The sequence below is a fragment of the Sus scrofa genome, chromosome 1, assembly GCF_000003025.6.
Source record: "Sus scrofa isolate TJ Tabasco breed Duroc chromosome 1, Sscrofa11.1, whole genome shotgun sequence".
In the NCBI taxonomy this organism is placed as follows: Eukaryota; Metazoa; Chordata; class Mammalia; order Artiodactyla; family Suidae; genus Sus; species Sus scrofa.
This window is the reverse complement of record NC_010443.5, coordinates 74,554,138-74,569,833: the sequence shown is the minus strand read 5'-3', so window position 1 is coordinate 74,569,833 and position 15,696 is coordinate 74,554,138. Positions and strand designations below refer to the sequence as shown.

The 15,696-nt window shown below is 36.8% G+C and overlaps 1 protein-coding gene across 4 annotated transcripts in view; it reads right to left on the bottom strand.

Annotated features, from left to right (window-relative positions):
• Window positions 1–15,696, bottom strand: part of AFG1L (AFG1 like ATPase) — a 223,346-nt gene that overhangs the window by 20,933 nt on the left and 186,717 nt on the right. Inside the window, exon 11 of one of the 4 annotated variants that reach the window (XR_002343776.1) lies at window positions 734–869. The exons of the other annotated variants lie outside the window; for them this stretch is intronic. The gene's annotated coding sequence lies outside the window, so the exon portion shown is untranslated. The remainder of the gene's footprint in view (window positions 1–733; window positions 870–15,696) is intronic. 4 annotated transcript variants of the gene reach the window in all.

Genomic DNA, 15,696 nt, shown 5'->3' with positions numbered 1-15,696 from the left:
ACAAGATTGGTGAATAAATGAATATGCTGCAACCTATTCAAAATCAATTATGTTTACTGAATGCTTAATAAATATGAAACATTGTACTAAATCCTATAAGGACTTGGCAAAACAGAGAAGATACATTTCTCCACTCTTGACTTCACTAGCATACACTAAATTGCATGCACATGATACCTATGCCAGTTGCAAATATTTATAGCTATGTTTTGCATTAGTTGATCTGCCTAGGTAAGTAAGCCACAGCATAAGACACTGTTTGAAATCATAATTAGTATTATAAATTCATGCATTGTGTCCTATGAATAACTAAAGCATGTGATTATTTTTGAGTACTAAATGGCACTCCAGTTAGTAGCATCCTTGAGTATGTTATTCTAGCTCAAAATTCAAGTAGCATTACTGAACGCAGATTCTTCTTATGCTAGATAATGATGACAGTTTCCATCTTTCTACCTGAGCAATTAAAAAGTTTAATAGTCTTTGATGTGGCTGGTTACCTGAATAATTTTCTAAACAGGAACAATTAAAATCCACTTATTCGATGGTTTTATGCATTCTCGACTATTGTTTCAAATTCTTTGTTCCTGTGGAAACCTGATGAAAACTTAGAGAACTTTAAATCTATAATGAGTTTGCAAAGAGTACTTGTTTTCCTTAATTACCAAGAATATACAGCTGGATTATATGTAGCACAGTTTCTCCAACAAACTTTTAAGAATAAAGAGCTTGCCTGCTGTCTTCTTTCTCCTGTATGAGAAACGGCACAGCTGTCTGCTTTGGTTTGACCCTGGTGCCAGGAGCGAGGATTTTCTCAGTGCCACACCAGTGTGAAAGGCACAAGCGTTACCACCAGGCTGCCTTTTGCCCTGCAATGAACGGTTGATCCACTTCAGCAACACGAATAAGCTGTCAGCTCAAATTTCTTTTTTCTTTGCCTGGCTAATGCTTGTTCCGCCACCATTATTTCAGCTCAAGTAGGATGATTATTATTTCAAGCGCTGTCTAGATTATACTGTCCTAAGGGTTACTCTTTATCTGTATAGACTCCTCTTTATAAATTCCTTAGAGTGATACCCTGACAGCTTCTCATTAAACAAGTATGTGTGGCACCTTGCTTAGTTTACAAAGAAATATCAGTGTCTCACACCTAAAAATGAGCCAACTTTCAATAGGCAAAAAAAAAAAAAAGCTTGAATGGAATTCAGATGAAAAGAACTGATATTAAAACAACCATGTGCACCAAACTAATAAAGATAATAATTCGAAAAACCGATCACTGAAATGTGTGCATTTATAGATGTTTTCCCAAGGTTGGTCATATGGTACCTTAATGTCAGAAATCTCATTAATATGAAGACCACCTCATCCAGCTGGGAAATATCTCACCACTTCAGAAAATACCACCAACTCTTACATATTCAATCACTTTAGAGGATGTTCTTTAGGTGCTGGGGAAAAATTTTATTACTTGATATATACAATCTCAACAGCATAAGGCTAGTTCTACCTAGATCTGCCAGATCTTTGCTACCTCTCTATCCCCTGTATGGCCAAATAATAATGCTTAGTATATATAATATTCTTTGGGAAGGGTGTCACATTTTTATTTTAACAGAAACAATGACTCAACAAGAACAAAAAATTAATGTGGCAAACCACAGGTGACTGTACCCTTTCCCCACCCTGACTCAACTGGGTTTGTGTATCAATAGATGTGTATCAATAGATCTGCTGTGTATCAACAGATCCTGGAGACAACTAATTCTGGAGATTCTGAACTGAAAATTTTCTCGTTAACACAAACCGCATCATATCGGACCTAGTGAATGTCTACTACATGAAAATCACTGTGCCGGGTTCATTTCTAGGAATTCTTCCAATTCAACTGGGGAGTGGAAACCCTCAACAAATGGCATGAAAACATTGGATTTATAGCCTGCAGCACAGAAAACCAAAATGAAGAATACGGAATAGGTTAAAAGCACAACATTAGAAGACTATGAAGTAGGAAATCATTAACGTCAACATCATCATTACTATTAATAAGCACCTCTGAATGCAAGCGTCAATATCACTCCAAGGCAATAAATAAACACTGCAGAAGAGTCTCCATGAGATGGTAAGAATTATTGGATGGATTATACTAACTACCTGGGATTGAGTAAATAAGACTATAATATGTTAGTTGGCATCTGACTAGGAGTGTCCAATTGTTGAATAGACATATAAAACTTGAGAAGTGTCAAAAGCTGCCCATTTGGGAGATGACATAACTGGGTTCTACCATGCCAACGAAATTAACATCGTGAATGAGTTAGTGTAGCTTAGAATCTTCTACTCAGAAAAGCGCTAAATACGTCTGGGATTAGAAAGTCCTGTCTAGGTACTTTATTCAGTTTAAATTTCCATTTCAACTCTAGCAGGAGAGTAAGAAAGCAGCCTGGAGTCTATGCAAAACAGGACTGCTTCTTTGGTTTTTAAGTCTGAGGGAAATGAGTCTTCACAGCCTCCTTTGGCTAACTATGTTCTAGAACCTAACCCCACCATGAGATTGTTCAACCTGACTAGGCTTTCTTGCTAGTTTTCTTGGTATCTGAAGTATCTGAATTAAGGTAATGCTTTAGATTTTACAAGAAGCCATGGGGACACTTTGAATTACTAGTTTTTTCCCCTAATGACTCCTCAAATTTGTTTAGATTTAAGCCAATTCTAACCAGATTCTAAAAAAATGGGAAGACAAGTGAGCTGAAAACTGCATTATACTGAGCATTTAGCCTAATAAGAGAACCCATATTCTCCATGTCCAGGAACACAGACAGCACAACACTCTTCAAAAACATGTCATACACAAATGTATGTGTGTGTATAAACATTTCCTTGGTTAGTTTCATTAAGGAGTTTTTGGTTGGAAGGTATTTAGTTTAATGTGGTCCTCTGCTGTTAAGTAACCATGTACAATTAATCCTTTAAAATCATAAAGAATGAGAAAATTTTATTTTAGCTACACAAATAGCTAGTTCTTTGAAATGATTAACCTAGATATTAGCAATCCAGCAGACAGTGGAAAAAAAAAATACTGGCAGGGGGAAGAAAAATAGCCCAATGCTTGCTAGAATTATTTCACAAAATCCTTTATTAAAATAATGCTATAAAATTGCCTTCTAATTTCCTCTGCAAGGGGAGTTCTCTTAGCTAGTTCAGAACAAATAGAGATTTAAACATTGTTGTTAATACCTAGGACATTATGACATGTGACTTTATGGATAGACTACAGAATGTAATAAATGTATGTGGCCAAGGCTGAGATATGTTTCCATCTTTCTTGTCTTTTATTTTAATATAATGATTGTAATAAGAATGTATATAATAATGATGAAGTAATTAGTAACAGTACTAAGAAATTGTTGAAATCACTAACTGGACTGTTAACTGAGCCTTCCTGAGCATCCATCCCCTCAGTAGAGGGCAGTATTTGCTATATCTCCATGGGAAGAAAGGCAGTGTTATAAATTTGTCTGACTTTGAGAACTATCCAAAAGAAATTTGGAAGATCACCCCCATATGGTGCAAGATGGAAATTTACACCCTTTGCTAATGGTCCTACCTGTGCATATGAAATGAAAGCTCAATCAATGGTAACTTTTTCCTATGTATTTCAGATCTTAAAGGTATGAAAAGTGACATCTAGGACCCTAAAAAGTAAAGAGAATAAAGCCTTTAGAATAGCAAAGAAATTACTTTAAATTTGGGAATGATGATTTCTGAATGAATTGTTAAAAGTCTAACAAATGCATAAATTTTATTATTTTTGTTTTGCTTTTCTTTGTGGGCATTCATTGGAAGAAACGGAATCCTCTTAGAGGAGGGTATTAGAAAAGCCTAAGCAGAGGTGGAAAAGAAGTGGATATCAAAGAAGTGTGTGTTCTTCCTCACACTCTCCTGCTTTCCAAAGCACAGAAATACTCGGTGAAAAATGCTAAGTTCATATTCTAAAGATATTAAGAAGCATATCAGAGCATGGTCATATGCCTCTCTATAATGTTGGATACACAAAGGGCCAACCCCTTGAAACTGATTAAGACCTAGAATTCTTCATTCCATCTTCTTGCCAAAAAGACGACTTTGAATAATCTGCTGCCCAAATTTCATTAAGGAAACAACATTTGTGAACAGTTGAAAGTGAGTCTGTCTAATTTCTAAATATTTAAAACTATTTCTCTGGATCAAATCAAATAATAAAGAGAAAAGCTTAGTTGCAAAGCACTTTTTGACCTCTATAGAACGAGTTTCTTTGAACTGCACTCTGCATTGTGCCCCAGCTTGTCTGTAACAATCTATATCATTCAAACTTGTATTAGCAGCAGGAAGGGTGCAGAGAGGAAACTGTCCACTGATATCCTTAAGAAGTCCCTTTATGAAAAGTCCACTGATATCCTTAAGAAGTCCCTTTATGAAAAGTCCAAGTCCGCCTGCAAAATCTTTACTTCTTCTGAGTAACTTGCTTCTATCTTCTAACTTACCAAATATCTTTTCCCCTCTTTGGCTGAAGGGAGGCTGAAAGTTAATTTAATTATTCAATTTTAAGAACTTTGTAGATGTTTATGACATGGATTGATGTATACTAACTTTTCCTGCCTTTCACCTTAATTACTCTCTATTTCCCCTTTGCTCTAACTTAAAAAATCTATTTAAGTCTATGTGTGTGTATATGTGGGTGTCTGTGTGTATTTATATAGATGTGTGTTTGTGTGAGTGTACATATATAATACTTTTTGGAATTAAGTAAAGTATGAATAAATACACACTAAAATTAACTTTCTTCTATTTCTTTTTAAAGCTTATTTTGTTATTTAGTTTGCTTTTAAATAGGAGGTAAAAGAGAATCAGGAAAATAAAATGTCAGTAAGAACTTCAGATAACAAGTGTCTCAATTTTGTTAGTTAACAAGTGTGCACTAACACCCACCAGTTACATAGCACTAAATGCAGAGAACAGTATTCTTTGAGAAGGTGGAATTATGGAGAGAGAATTTGCCCAGTATAGGAAAGTAGAACTCTATTTCATAAACATAGAATTAAATGGAATTTGGTGAAGGAAGAGGAAAACTAGGAAAAACAAACCATCATTGGCTTTAGCCGAGTAGTGAAGGAGACTAGGAAATGTACTGCAGAGGCAGCAGCAGTCCAGAATGCGGTGAATATTTAACACTTTGGATTTGCATTAGGACATGACAGGGAAATGCAGGAAGTTCAGGAAAGAAGGTGACGATACAAAAAGGTGTGCAAGATAATTTTTATGTTTACACATAAATGTGAGTAATAATTTGCAGTTCACAGAGTTTTTCACATACCTTAAGGCTGAAAGCAGTTAAGATTAGGTTAGGATAAATTGCTTGTTGTATACTCCTATTAAGACCCTCTACAGAGTAACATCCAAGACCTAGAAATTATCATGCTAAGTGAAGTTAGTCAGACAGTGAGACACCAACATCATATGCTATCACTTACATGTGGAATCTCGAAAAATGACACAATGAACTTCTTTGCAGAACAGATACTGACTTACAGACTTTAAAAACTTATCGTTTTCAAAGGATACAGGTTGGGGAGTGGGGGGATGGAATGGAAATGCTATAAAATTGGGTTGTGATGATCACTGTACAACTATAAATGTAATAAAATTCACTGAGTAATAAAAAAAAGGTAACATCCAAATCCCAAGATACTACCGATTTAGTATATTACTTCTATTTTTAAAAAAGTCAATACAAAGGTGGAAATTCTATTCCTATTGTACCCTTGATTCATCCATGCTAGTACCTTGGCTCTGTTTCCTTCTACTGACTCTCCTTTTCCAAAACCACCCCTACCCATCATCTCTTCCTTTTTCCATGTCAGTTCAGGAGATTTCATTGACTCCTTTAAGCTCCAAACTGACACATCCCTGTACAGGACTTCCAGGTCTTTATCTTCAGTGCTAGATTTCCAGTTGTTTGTAAGAGCTCTTTCCTTACCTCCATTCTTCTGCTAAGGGTCCTGCTGCTGCTCAGGTCATCCAAACTGAAAATGTCAGAGCTCTTGGTGGCTTGCCTGGGACCTGCGACCACTCTACATTCAATCCTATGGACTTCTCTCATATTTACCAGTTCTTCCAATTTATCATGTTAAATCTGCTTTATGTCCCTTGTTAAGGGGGCAATCAGGAGCTGAAATCCAGTTCATGCTGTTTGCCAAGCCACGTACCCTGATGAGGTACAGCATCCACTGACAGGAAGGGGCACACTTCTTGCCACATAAAGGCATGATCTGCTCATGTAGGTCCATGCCCATTTTGAGGGGAGCTTTACCTTATGCACACAAGCCTCCACATTCGGTAGCAGCCGAGCCAATCTTGTGCATCTTTGCCAGATTATCCAATACAGGTCTGTTAAAAAAATAGTGGCTGGATTTCCTGTCATGGCTCAGCAGTTAACAAACTCAACTAGTATTCATGAGGATAGGGGTTTGATCCCTGGCCTTGCTCGGTGGGTTAAGGATCCGGTGTTGCCATGAGCTATGGTGTAGGTCATAGACGCAGCTTGGATCCCGTGTTGCTGTGCCTGTCACTTAAGCTGGCAGCTATAGCTCCGATTCGACCCTTAGCCTGGGAACTTCCATATGCCGCAGGTGCAACCTTAAAAAGACAAAAAGACCTAATAATAATAATAATAATGATAATGCCTAGTTTATTTTGTGCTGATAAAGGTTCTAATCCAAACTCTACCACCTGATATGCAAGCTCCTTTACACTGACTTCACTCCCTCTCTCCCGCCTGAGGACACACCACTCTCCCTCACATAGTCTAAATTCTATCCACGACTCTTATATTCTCTAACTGGAGAATTCTGGATTGTAGTTTGTCTCTTTCAGCAATTTTAAAGATGCTGTCATACTGTTTTCAGGTTTCCAATGTTTCCAATGAAAAGTGAATTATTTTGTTGCTCCACTAGCTACTTTGAAATTATCTTTATCTTTAGTTTTCAACAGTTGACTATGATGTATCTAGAAGTGATCTCTGAATCTGCTAAAAGTTTTTTGAGCATTTAGAATCTGTAAAATTACATCTTTTACTAAATTTTAGCCATCATTTCTTAAAAAATTTTCTCTGCCTCTCTCTCCCTTTTCCTTCTAAGACCCTAACGACACATGAGTTAAACCTTTAGATATAGTTTAAGTCATAGGGCTTTGTTTGATTTTTTTGTTTTTATTTTCTTTTTTTTCAATCTTTTTCTGTTTTTTATATGGTATAATTTCTATTGATCTATCTGTAAGTTCACTGATTCTCATGCCATCTACGATCTAGTATTAAGTGCATATAGCGAACATTAAAATTTTTAAGTCTAGAATTTTTAATTTTAGAATTTCCATTTGGTGCTTTTTATAATTCCAATTTTCTCTGTTAAGACTTCCTATTTGTTCATTCAGTATGTATTTCTTTCATATCCCTGAATATAGACAGAAAAACTACTATAAAAGTAGTAGTTCCAAAATCTGTGTCATTTCAGGATCAATTTCTATTGATTACCTTTTCCTCTTTTAAAATGGGTCAGATTCCCTATGTCTGCACATATCTAGTAATTTTGGATTGTATTCTGAATATTGTGATATGTTGTGGAGACTTGAGATTCTTTTACATTCTACCAAAGTATATTGATTTTTTTGGTTGTTGTTGTATTTTAGCAGGTAATTACCCTGGCTAGTCTCAAACTCCAAACTATGTATTCTATGGGATGGGCAGTGACTAAAAATATGTTCCAATTTTCTTAGCCTTAGCTGTGCATATATAGTTCACAGGTCAGCCCAAAATTTTGGCAGAGTTTACATGAAGAATCTTGGGCTTTTTCTCTGTGGTCCTCTCCTTTTATGATTTCTCCTCTTATTTTCCAGCTGCTATGGCCATTCTCCTCTGGTTTCTCAAGCCAGGAACACTGCAGGTTTCCATTTATTTTCAGATGTGCCATAAGAGGCCAACTGTGATCTGCTCTCAGGCAAAAAGTATAAAATAAGAATTCACCAGTGTCAATTTTCTTCCATGTGGTTGGTGATGTTCCACTTTCTCCCTGTTTTTGGTTGCATAATTTTGCCTTCAAGATAATTATATTTCAGATTTTGTCCAGTGTTACAGCTATAATATACAGGTGGGCTGGTCAAATAGGAGCTACTGTGTCATTAATGGAAGTAGGATCCTCCTGAGTCTTCAGTTCTCCAAATATAGGTATAATTTCTTCTTACCTCTGTGTTTTACATAGAAACATAAAACTTCAGAGGAGGAAGAGGTCACAAAAGTTTCCCTGATGATCCCTTATTCTTAGGAATACCAAACAGCCACCCCTCATACTCTCCTGCTCCTCCCCTCCACCAGCAGAGCCTCCAAGCCTACAGCCTTCAAGGCTCAGTTCCTCTTTGATTACCTACAGCATTCCAGTCATACAGATCCTATAGTACTAATTATAATCTGTCTCACATTCTGGAGATCTACATACTGATCACATTTTCTCCTCTAAATTAAGACCAAGGGTGGTGACGGACTCATTCATCTTGGTACCCCTTATAGCACCTAGGCCTATGCCAGCTTTCCATTAAGTATGGTATGTGTCACCTTCTGCAGTTTCAATTACCTGTAGTGAACCCCGGTCTGAAAATATTAAATGGAAAATTCTAGAACTAAACAATTCATAAGTTTTAAATGGCACACCATTCTGAGTAATGTGATGAAATCTTGTACCACCCCACTCAGAATATGAATCATCCCTGTGCCCAGAGTATCCTGCCCATTAGTCACTTAGTAGCCACCTTGGGCATCAGACTGATATCCTCCTGGTATCCCAGTGCTTATGTGGAAGTAACCCCCCCCTTTTTTTTTTGCTATTTCTTGGGCCGCTCCTGCGGCATGTGGAGGTTCCCAGGCTAGGGGTCGAATCGGAGCTGTAGCCACAGGCCTACGCCAGAGCCACAGCAACGCGGGATCCGAGCCGCATCTGCAACCTACACCACAGCTCACGGCAACGCTGGATCGTTAACCCACTAAGCAAGGGCAGGGACCGAACCCGCAACCTCATGGTTCCTAGTCGGATTCGTTAACCACTGCGCCAGGACGGGAACTCCACCCTCCTTTTTTTTTTTTTAATTTAATAATAGCCTTGAAGTGTCAAACTAGTGATGCTGGCAATTCAGATATGCCATAAAGTGCTTCCTTTATGTGGAAAAGGTGAACATTCTTGATTTAATAAGGAAAGAAAAAAATTGTATGCTGAGGTTGCTAAGATTTATGGTAAGAATGAATAGTCTATCCAGGAAACTGTGAAAAAAAGAAATTTGTGCTTGCTTTGCTGTTGTATCTTAAACTGCGAAAGTTATAACAGTGCATGAGAAGTGCCTAATTAAGATGGAAAAGGCGTTAAATTTGTACAAGATGCCTTTGGAGAGAAAGTGATCACATGCGCATAACTTTTATTACAGTATATTACTATAATTAACCTGAATTACTGTTCATCTCTTACTATGCCTAGTTTATAAATTAACCTTTATCATAGGTATGTATGTATAGGAAAAGAATAGTATATATAGGTTTGGTACTATCCATGGTTTAAGGCATCCACTGAAGGCCTAGGAATATATCCCCAAAGATAAAGGGGAACTACTGTACTCATGAAATTTCTATTGAATAACTGAGAGAAAAGGCCACAAAATATAAAGGGGATAGGGCTCTCTCTGTTACCCTGCTTTAAAGGTTACTTAAACAAATATCTAGCATGTTGGATTATTTAGCAAGTTTCCTTCCTGAAAGAATGACATTCCCAAGAGGAGACACCATTTGCCAACTCACTGGAACACGCTGGGGAAAGTTACAACCCTTTCTTGAGTTTACTGCTCCATACGTTTTCCCAAAACATGACTTTATATCCATATTTCTGCTCAAAACCTTTATAGATAACTCTCTGTAGATCAGGGTAAGAAGTTTCTATTTCTCTGCCTCATTTTATGGTGAATCTGTCTCATTAGGCAAGTATCTTCTCTTCCTCCTGAAACACCTGGTGCTTGGCTTCAGATCAGAGTTGAAATCGTTTCACTCTAAATTCTACTCACCTTTGAAGGTTAAGCTCACTTTCCTCCTTAAATCTCAAGTCTCCTGAGAGCCTTCCCAATTCTTACGACCCATGTTTTAAACTCCTGATGCACTCATAATACTTGCTTAACCAGAGAGCACAATTCTTTAAAACAAAATCTTACAACTGAAAGGAATAACATTAATTAGTTGATCACATCATGTACTTTACAGATGAGGTACTTGGACCTCGGGAAGTTAAGTGACCTGTCTAAAGCCACTCAGCTACACAGTATCTGAGTAAGGATTGGGATTTACATTTCTTATTTCAGTTGAGCCTCTTTCTACTCTACTGCATTGTTTGGAATTTGGTTAGTATTACTTCCTTTACTAAATTGTAAACTGTTTGAAAGAAACTTCTTCCACTTCTTTTATATTCCTCATAACCTAGTGGGATACAGATATGAAGGCACTTAAGAAATAGTTGCTGACCACTGAATCACTGTAACAATCTTGGGAGGGAAAGCTTACATATTTGTTGATTAACAATAAAACATAAAAGAGTTAAATAGTACTTGACCCTTGACAACAAATAATGGTGCTCACCATTCTAAGAATGAAGCCACTAGCCACGCAAGTTGCTGATCTTTAACACACCCTGAAAGGAGTTCAGGGTTGAGATCAGGAAGGAGACATCTGCGCTCTGGTAAAACTGCCAGAACAGACATTCAGATAGTTATTTTCAGGAGAAAACTTTATAAACCCAATTTCTTGCATATTCTCTTACTCAGAAAAGCACTAAAACTATTGACAGAAACACCTGCTCTTCATGACTGCAGCAAACTTCTACTGAGATGTGTGCTTGATTACATGGATCCTTTTTGCCAAAAATCACATATATACTGACCTAACCCTTACTTCTTTTGAGCAGTCCCTAAGAGCTGTATGAGACGCTGTCTCCTGGGATATAGTGCTCAGTAAGTTCCCAAATAAAATTGAACTCACGTCTCTCACATTGTGTATTTTTTTTAGTCAACACCCTAAAATACGTGGAAATCTTATAATTTCTTGATACTATAGCTCACTTCTGGTTTTTTTATCAAAATGTTTAGCCTGACTCAATAATATCTTCACAGGTTATTTTAAGAAACAAAACAGTATATTCTAATAAGTCTCAAAATTTTTCTATAAAATATATTCCAAAGTAATAATATGTCTAATGAGATATATTTTATTGAATATTCTAATTAGCAATGCAATAAGTTATTACTAATTTTGAGTTAACGGACCTAATCTGGAGGAAGGTATTATGGAGTATATCAATCATGTACTTTATAATAAGAAACGGAAAAACTTAAATACTACAAATCAAAGAATTAATTGATTAAAAAATTTTCCTGTTTAAAAAAAAAAATCAGGCCAGTTGGAGAAAAGCCATCAGTGTTAAAGCTCTTTTCAAAGATCAAACAAGTATTTTTAAAGTGTTTTGTAGTCATTTTAATACATTGGCCTAGATTTTTTTCAACCCTTTACCAATCATTGTGTGGGTCTCTATAGGTCTTCTGTTTAGAGAACTATTCCCAATTATTATTTAGGGCTGTGATATATTTATTATTAAAAGCCAAGTGACAAAATAATGCTATTTGCAGCAAGATGGATGGAACTAGAGAGTCTCATACTACGTGAAGCAAGTGAGAAAGAGAAAGATAAATACCATATGATAGCACTTACATCTGGAATCTAATATATGGCACAAATGAAACTTTCCACAGAAAAGAAAATCATGGATATGGAGAACAGACTTGTGGTTGCCAAGGGGGAGGGGGATGGGGATGGAGTGAGATAGATTGGGAATTTGGGGCTAATAGATGCAAACTATTGCCTTTGGAATGGATAAGCAATGAGGTCCTGCTGTATAGCAGTGGGAATTATGTCTAGTCACTTATGATGGAGCATGATAATTTGAGAAAAAAAGAATGCATACATGTGTGTGTAACTGGGTCACTTTGCTGTACAGCAGAAAATTGACAGAACACTGTAAACCAGCTATAATGGAAAAAATAAAAATCATTATTTAAAAAAAAGCCAAATGAGATCATTCACTTTACATTTTTAAAATTCGTATTTACAAAGTTGATGACCACTTTAATTTTTAAAGTTTAATTCATACTTCTTAATCATTGTTTGTACAAGTACATACGTTCCTCCCAAAGACCAAAGAAATATTACACATTGGTTTGTCATGCTTCCCTAGGGTAGAAGTGATCTTGAGAGGAATATGAGAAGCTGCATCTATTATTAGATCTGATCCTCAGTTTTATTCCTAAGAAAGAGGCTATGTTGAAGGTGTACAGTTCTTAGCACACTGACTCTTCCCCTGAGACCCCTTGGAAATCCTGAGGTAACTTCTCTCCATTATAGGAACCAGACACATTTGTTTGTATTTATTTATTTACTTCTTTATTTTACTTATTTATTTATTTTTTTGCTTTTTAGGGCCACACCCTCGGCAAATGGAAGTTCCCAGGCTAGGGGTCAAATCTGAGCCACGTCTGCAACCTACATCACAGCTCACAGCAATGCCTGATTCTTAACCCACTGAGTAAGGCCAGGGATCCAACTCACATCCTCAAGGATACTAGTCAGATTCATTTCTGCTGCACCACAATGGGAACTCTCTGGAATGTATTTTTAAATGGCTTCAGGTAGCAGCACAAAATAAATATATTCAAGAAAATGAAAGCAAATTTTCTCCCTCAGAGAAGCTTCAGGCAGTTGAATCTGAAAAGTCCATGGCCTGCAGAATTTAGATTTTTTGTTGCCATATTTATTGCATTAGCTAAGGAGCTGTTCTTGCCCCACTTTTGGAACAGAAGCTGAGCAAGGCTGTTCAGCCTCACAATATGTCCCATAACAGAAAACTTCACCTGTGAAGAAACTAGGAAGGTGCTCTCTCTACCCCATTTTCCTCCATTCCCTTGGATCTTTCTTTACCTCCCTTCTCATTATGAAAATGACCACAATTATTCCAAGTGGCCGCAGTTTTCTAATTTCTAATGCCCTTTTTATGGGCATTTCTCTACAAGACTTTTTTCCTTTACAATAGTAAAACACAAAAAATATAACAACTTTTAACCCAATATATAGTTATTTCCTTGGAAGATCAAATCATCATCAATAATTAATAAACAGTGGTCCTTCAGTCTAACCTCCAACCTTATGGAGAAATCTTTTTTCCTCATCTAAAATTTTAAATTGTATAAATTCAAGTAAAAAGCTACCTGTATACATCTTAACTTTTTTTTTTTTTTTGGTCTTTTTAGGGCCGCACCCACAGCATACAGAAGTTCCCAGGCTAGGGGCTGAATCAGAGCTGCAGCTGCCAGCCTACACCACAGCTCATGGCAACAAAGGATCCTTAACCCACTGAGCGAGGTCAGGGATTGAATCCATGTCCTCATGGATACTAGTCAAGTTTGTTACCACTGTGCCACCATGGGAACTCCCAACTTAACTTTTAAAGTCAAATTACAGGGAATCTCCTTGTGGTCTAGTGGTTAGGACTCAGCATTGTCACAGCTGCGGCCTGGGATTCAGTCCCTGGTCTGGGAACTCAGATCCTACATCAAGCTGCTGCACACTGTTACCTAAAAAGTAAAAAATAAAAAAAATTTAAAAATCGCTGTTTAAACAAACAGATGAGTAAATAAATAAAATTATGGAATGCATCAATTATGAGACTCTATTCTAAAAACCTTCTTCTTAATTCAGAGGAAACAACTAGGTCCATGGAGGTAGGTTGAAATTTGACATCTTACTGCATATGTCCTCTATTCCTTCTCACACATTTAACTGCACCCCTCAAATTGGACAGCAAGGCAATGTGGGTTTATAGGGAGAATTCATGATGGGTTTGATGGTTGGAGAAGGTGACTTTCAAGGTGCCTTTCAACACCAAGACTATGACTCTTTAACTTAAGAGATGACCAGGAATGAGGGCAGGGAAAGACAAAGGACAGAAAGACTTAACTGGATTTACATTCCTCCCTACAAGAATCTGACCCAGTCTCTACTAAGCTCTTTGCAGTCTCACTTCTGCCTACCCATCCCCTATGCTGTAGCCAGGCTGGCAGCCTTATTTAGATATGGTTTGTGAGGTCAGAGGTCAGGATATCTGGGAGATGGGTATGCATGGATCAGCAATGCTACCAGGATGGTTTTGCTGCTGGGACAGTAAAGAGCCAAGGAGATTCCTGGACTGCCTCAGCTCTAGTGATTAATGCCCTTATTCCTTGATGCTAATCACCACCATTGGCATCCAAACACCATCAGCCTTGACTCTTGGCCAAGGAGTAGAGATAAAAGCCATTCAGTCTTTAGTATGTACTGAAAGTGTACCACATACATGAACCAGAAGTAGTTCCCAATCAGTGGTTTTGTTAGGAATACATGAAATGAAATACAGATAAAACAGAGAAAGAGAGGGAAAATGTCTCCTAACAACTTCCCAAGAGGTTCTGTTTGAACAGTTCAATAAATCTAACAATATACAAATTAATATGATAGAATCTAGACTAATAGACAGATGAAGGCCAAAACATGTATGATGGATCTCCACTCCATGAATACTAAGAACCAAAGAAGAAAGCTAATGAACAAAAAGTTGACAGTGAACAATGTGTACATCCATGCATATGCATCAACTGATATATTTTTCTGTTCAGACTTTTCACAAACACACCTGGCCACTGTCATTATTTTTAAGACGCAAATAACAAACTACTCTTGCAAACAGTTACTTGTGAGCATAGTTATCAGTTGAGGAAACAATTTTCTGCAGGTGTAAAAATTACATTTCTCAATAAGGAAAATTTAGGTATAGTCAGTTCACTCATTAAGCCTTTAGAATTCAGTTTTGGCTTTCTTTCTTTGAATAGGACGCTTTCGTTTTTGGTCCATAGAAATTTAACTCTAGAGAAAGCTGTTCTCAAACTTTTTGGTTTCAGGACCCTTAACACTCTTAAAAATTATTGAGGAACACAAAACCTTTTGCTTATGTGGGTTCTCTCTCCCAATATTTTATTGTATTAGAAATGAAAACTGAGAAAAATTTAAAATAACAATGATAAAACCACGGCATATGATTCATAAAAATAGAAAACATTTTAATGAAAATAATTATATTTTCTAAAATGAAAATAATTTAGTAAGAACAGTAGCATTGTTTTACACTTTTTGCAAATCTCTTTAATTTCTGGCTTAATAGAAGAGAGTAGGATTCCCACATCTGTTTCTAAAGTCAAACTATTGTGATATGTTATTTTGGTTGAATGATGTGAGAAAAATCTAGCCTCATGCAAACATGTAGTTGGAAAAGGGAAAAGTATTTTAGCAGCCTTATTAGATAATTGTGGATTTTCTTCTTTGATGCTACATGAAAACTCAAGAACTTCCTTCTGAAGAGCTCACTAAAGAAAGAGGGGGCAAAGTGTAATTAGAGCAGAGAAACCTGATAAACACTACCTCAGACGAGTGTGATCAAGGTTAACATCAACAGTAATAAGTCACATTGATAGAATATACCCTTGATATGATCTGATGAAAACAGC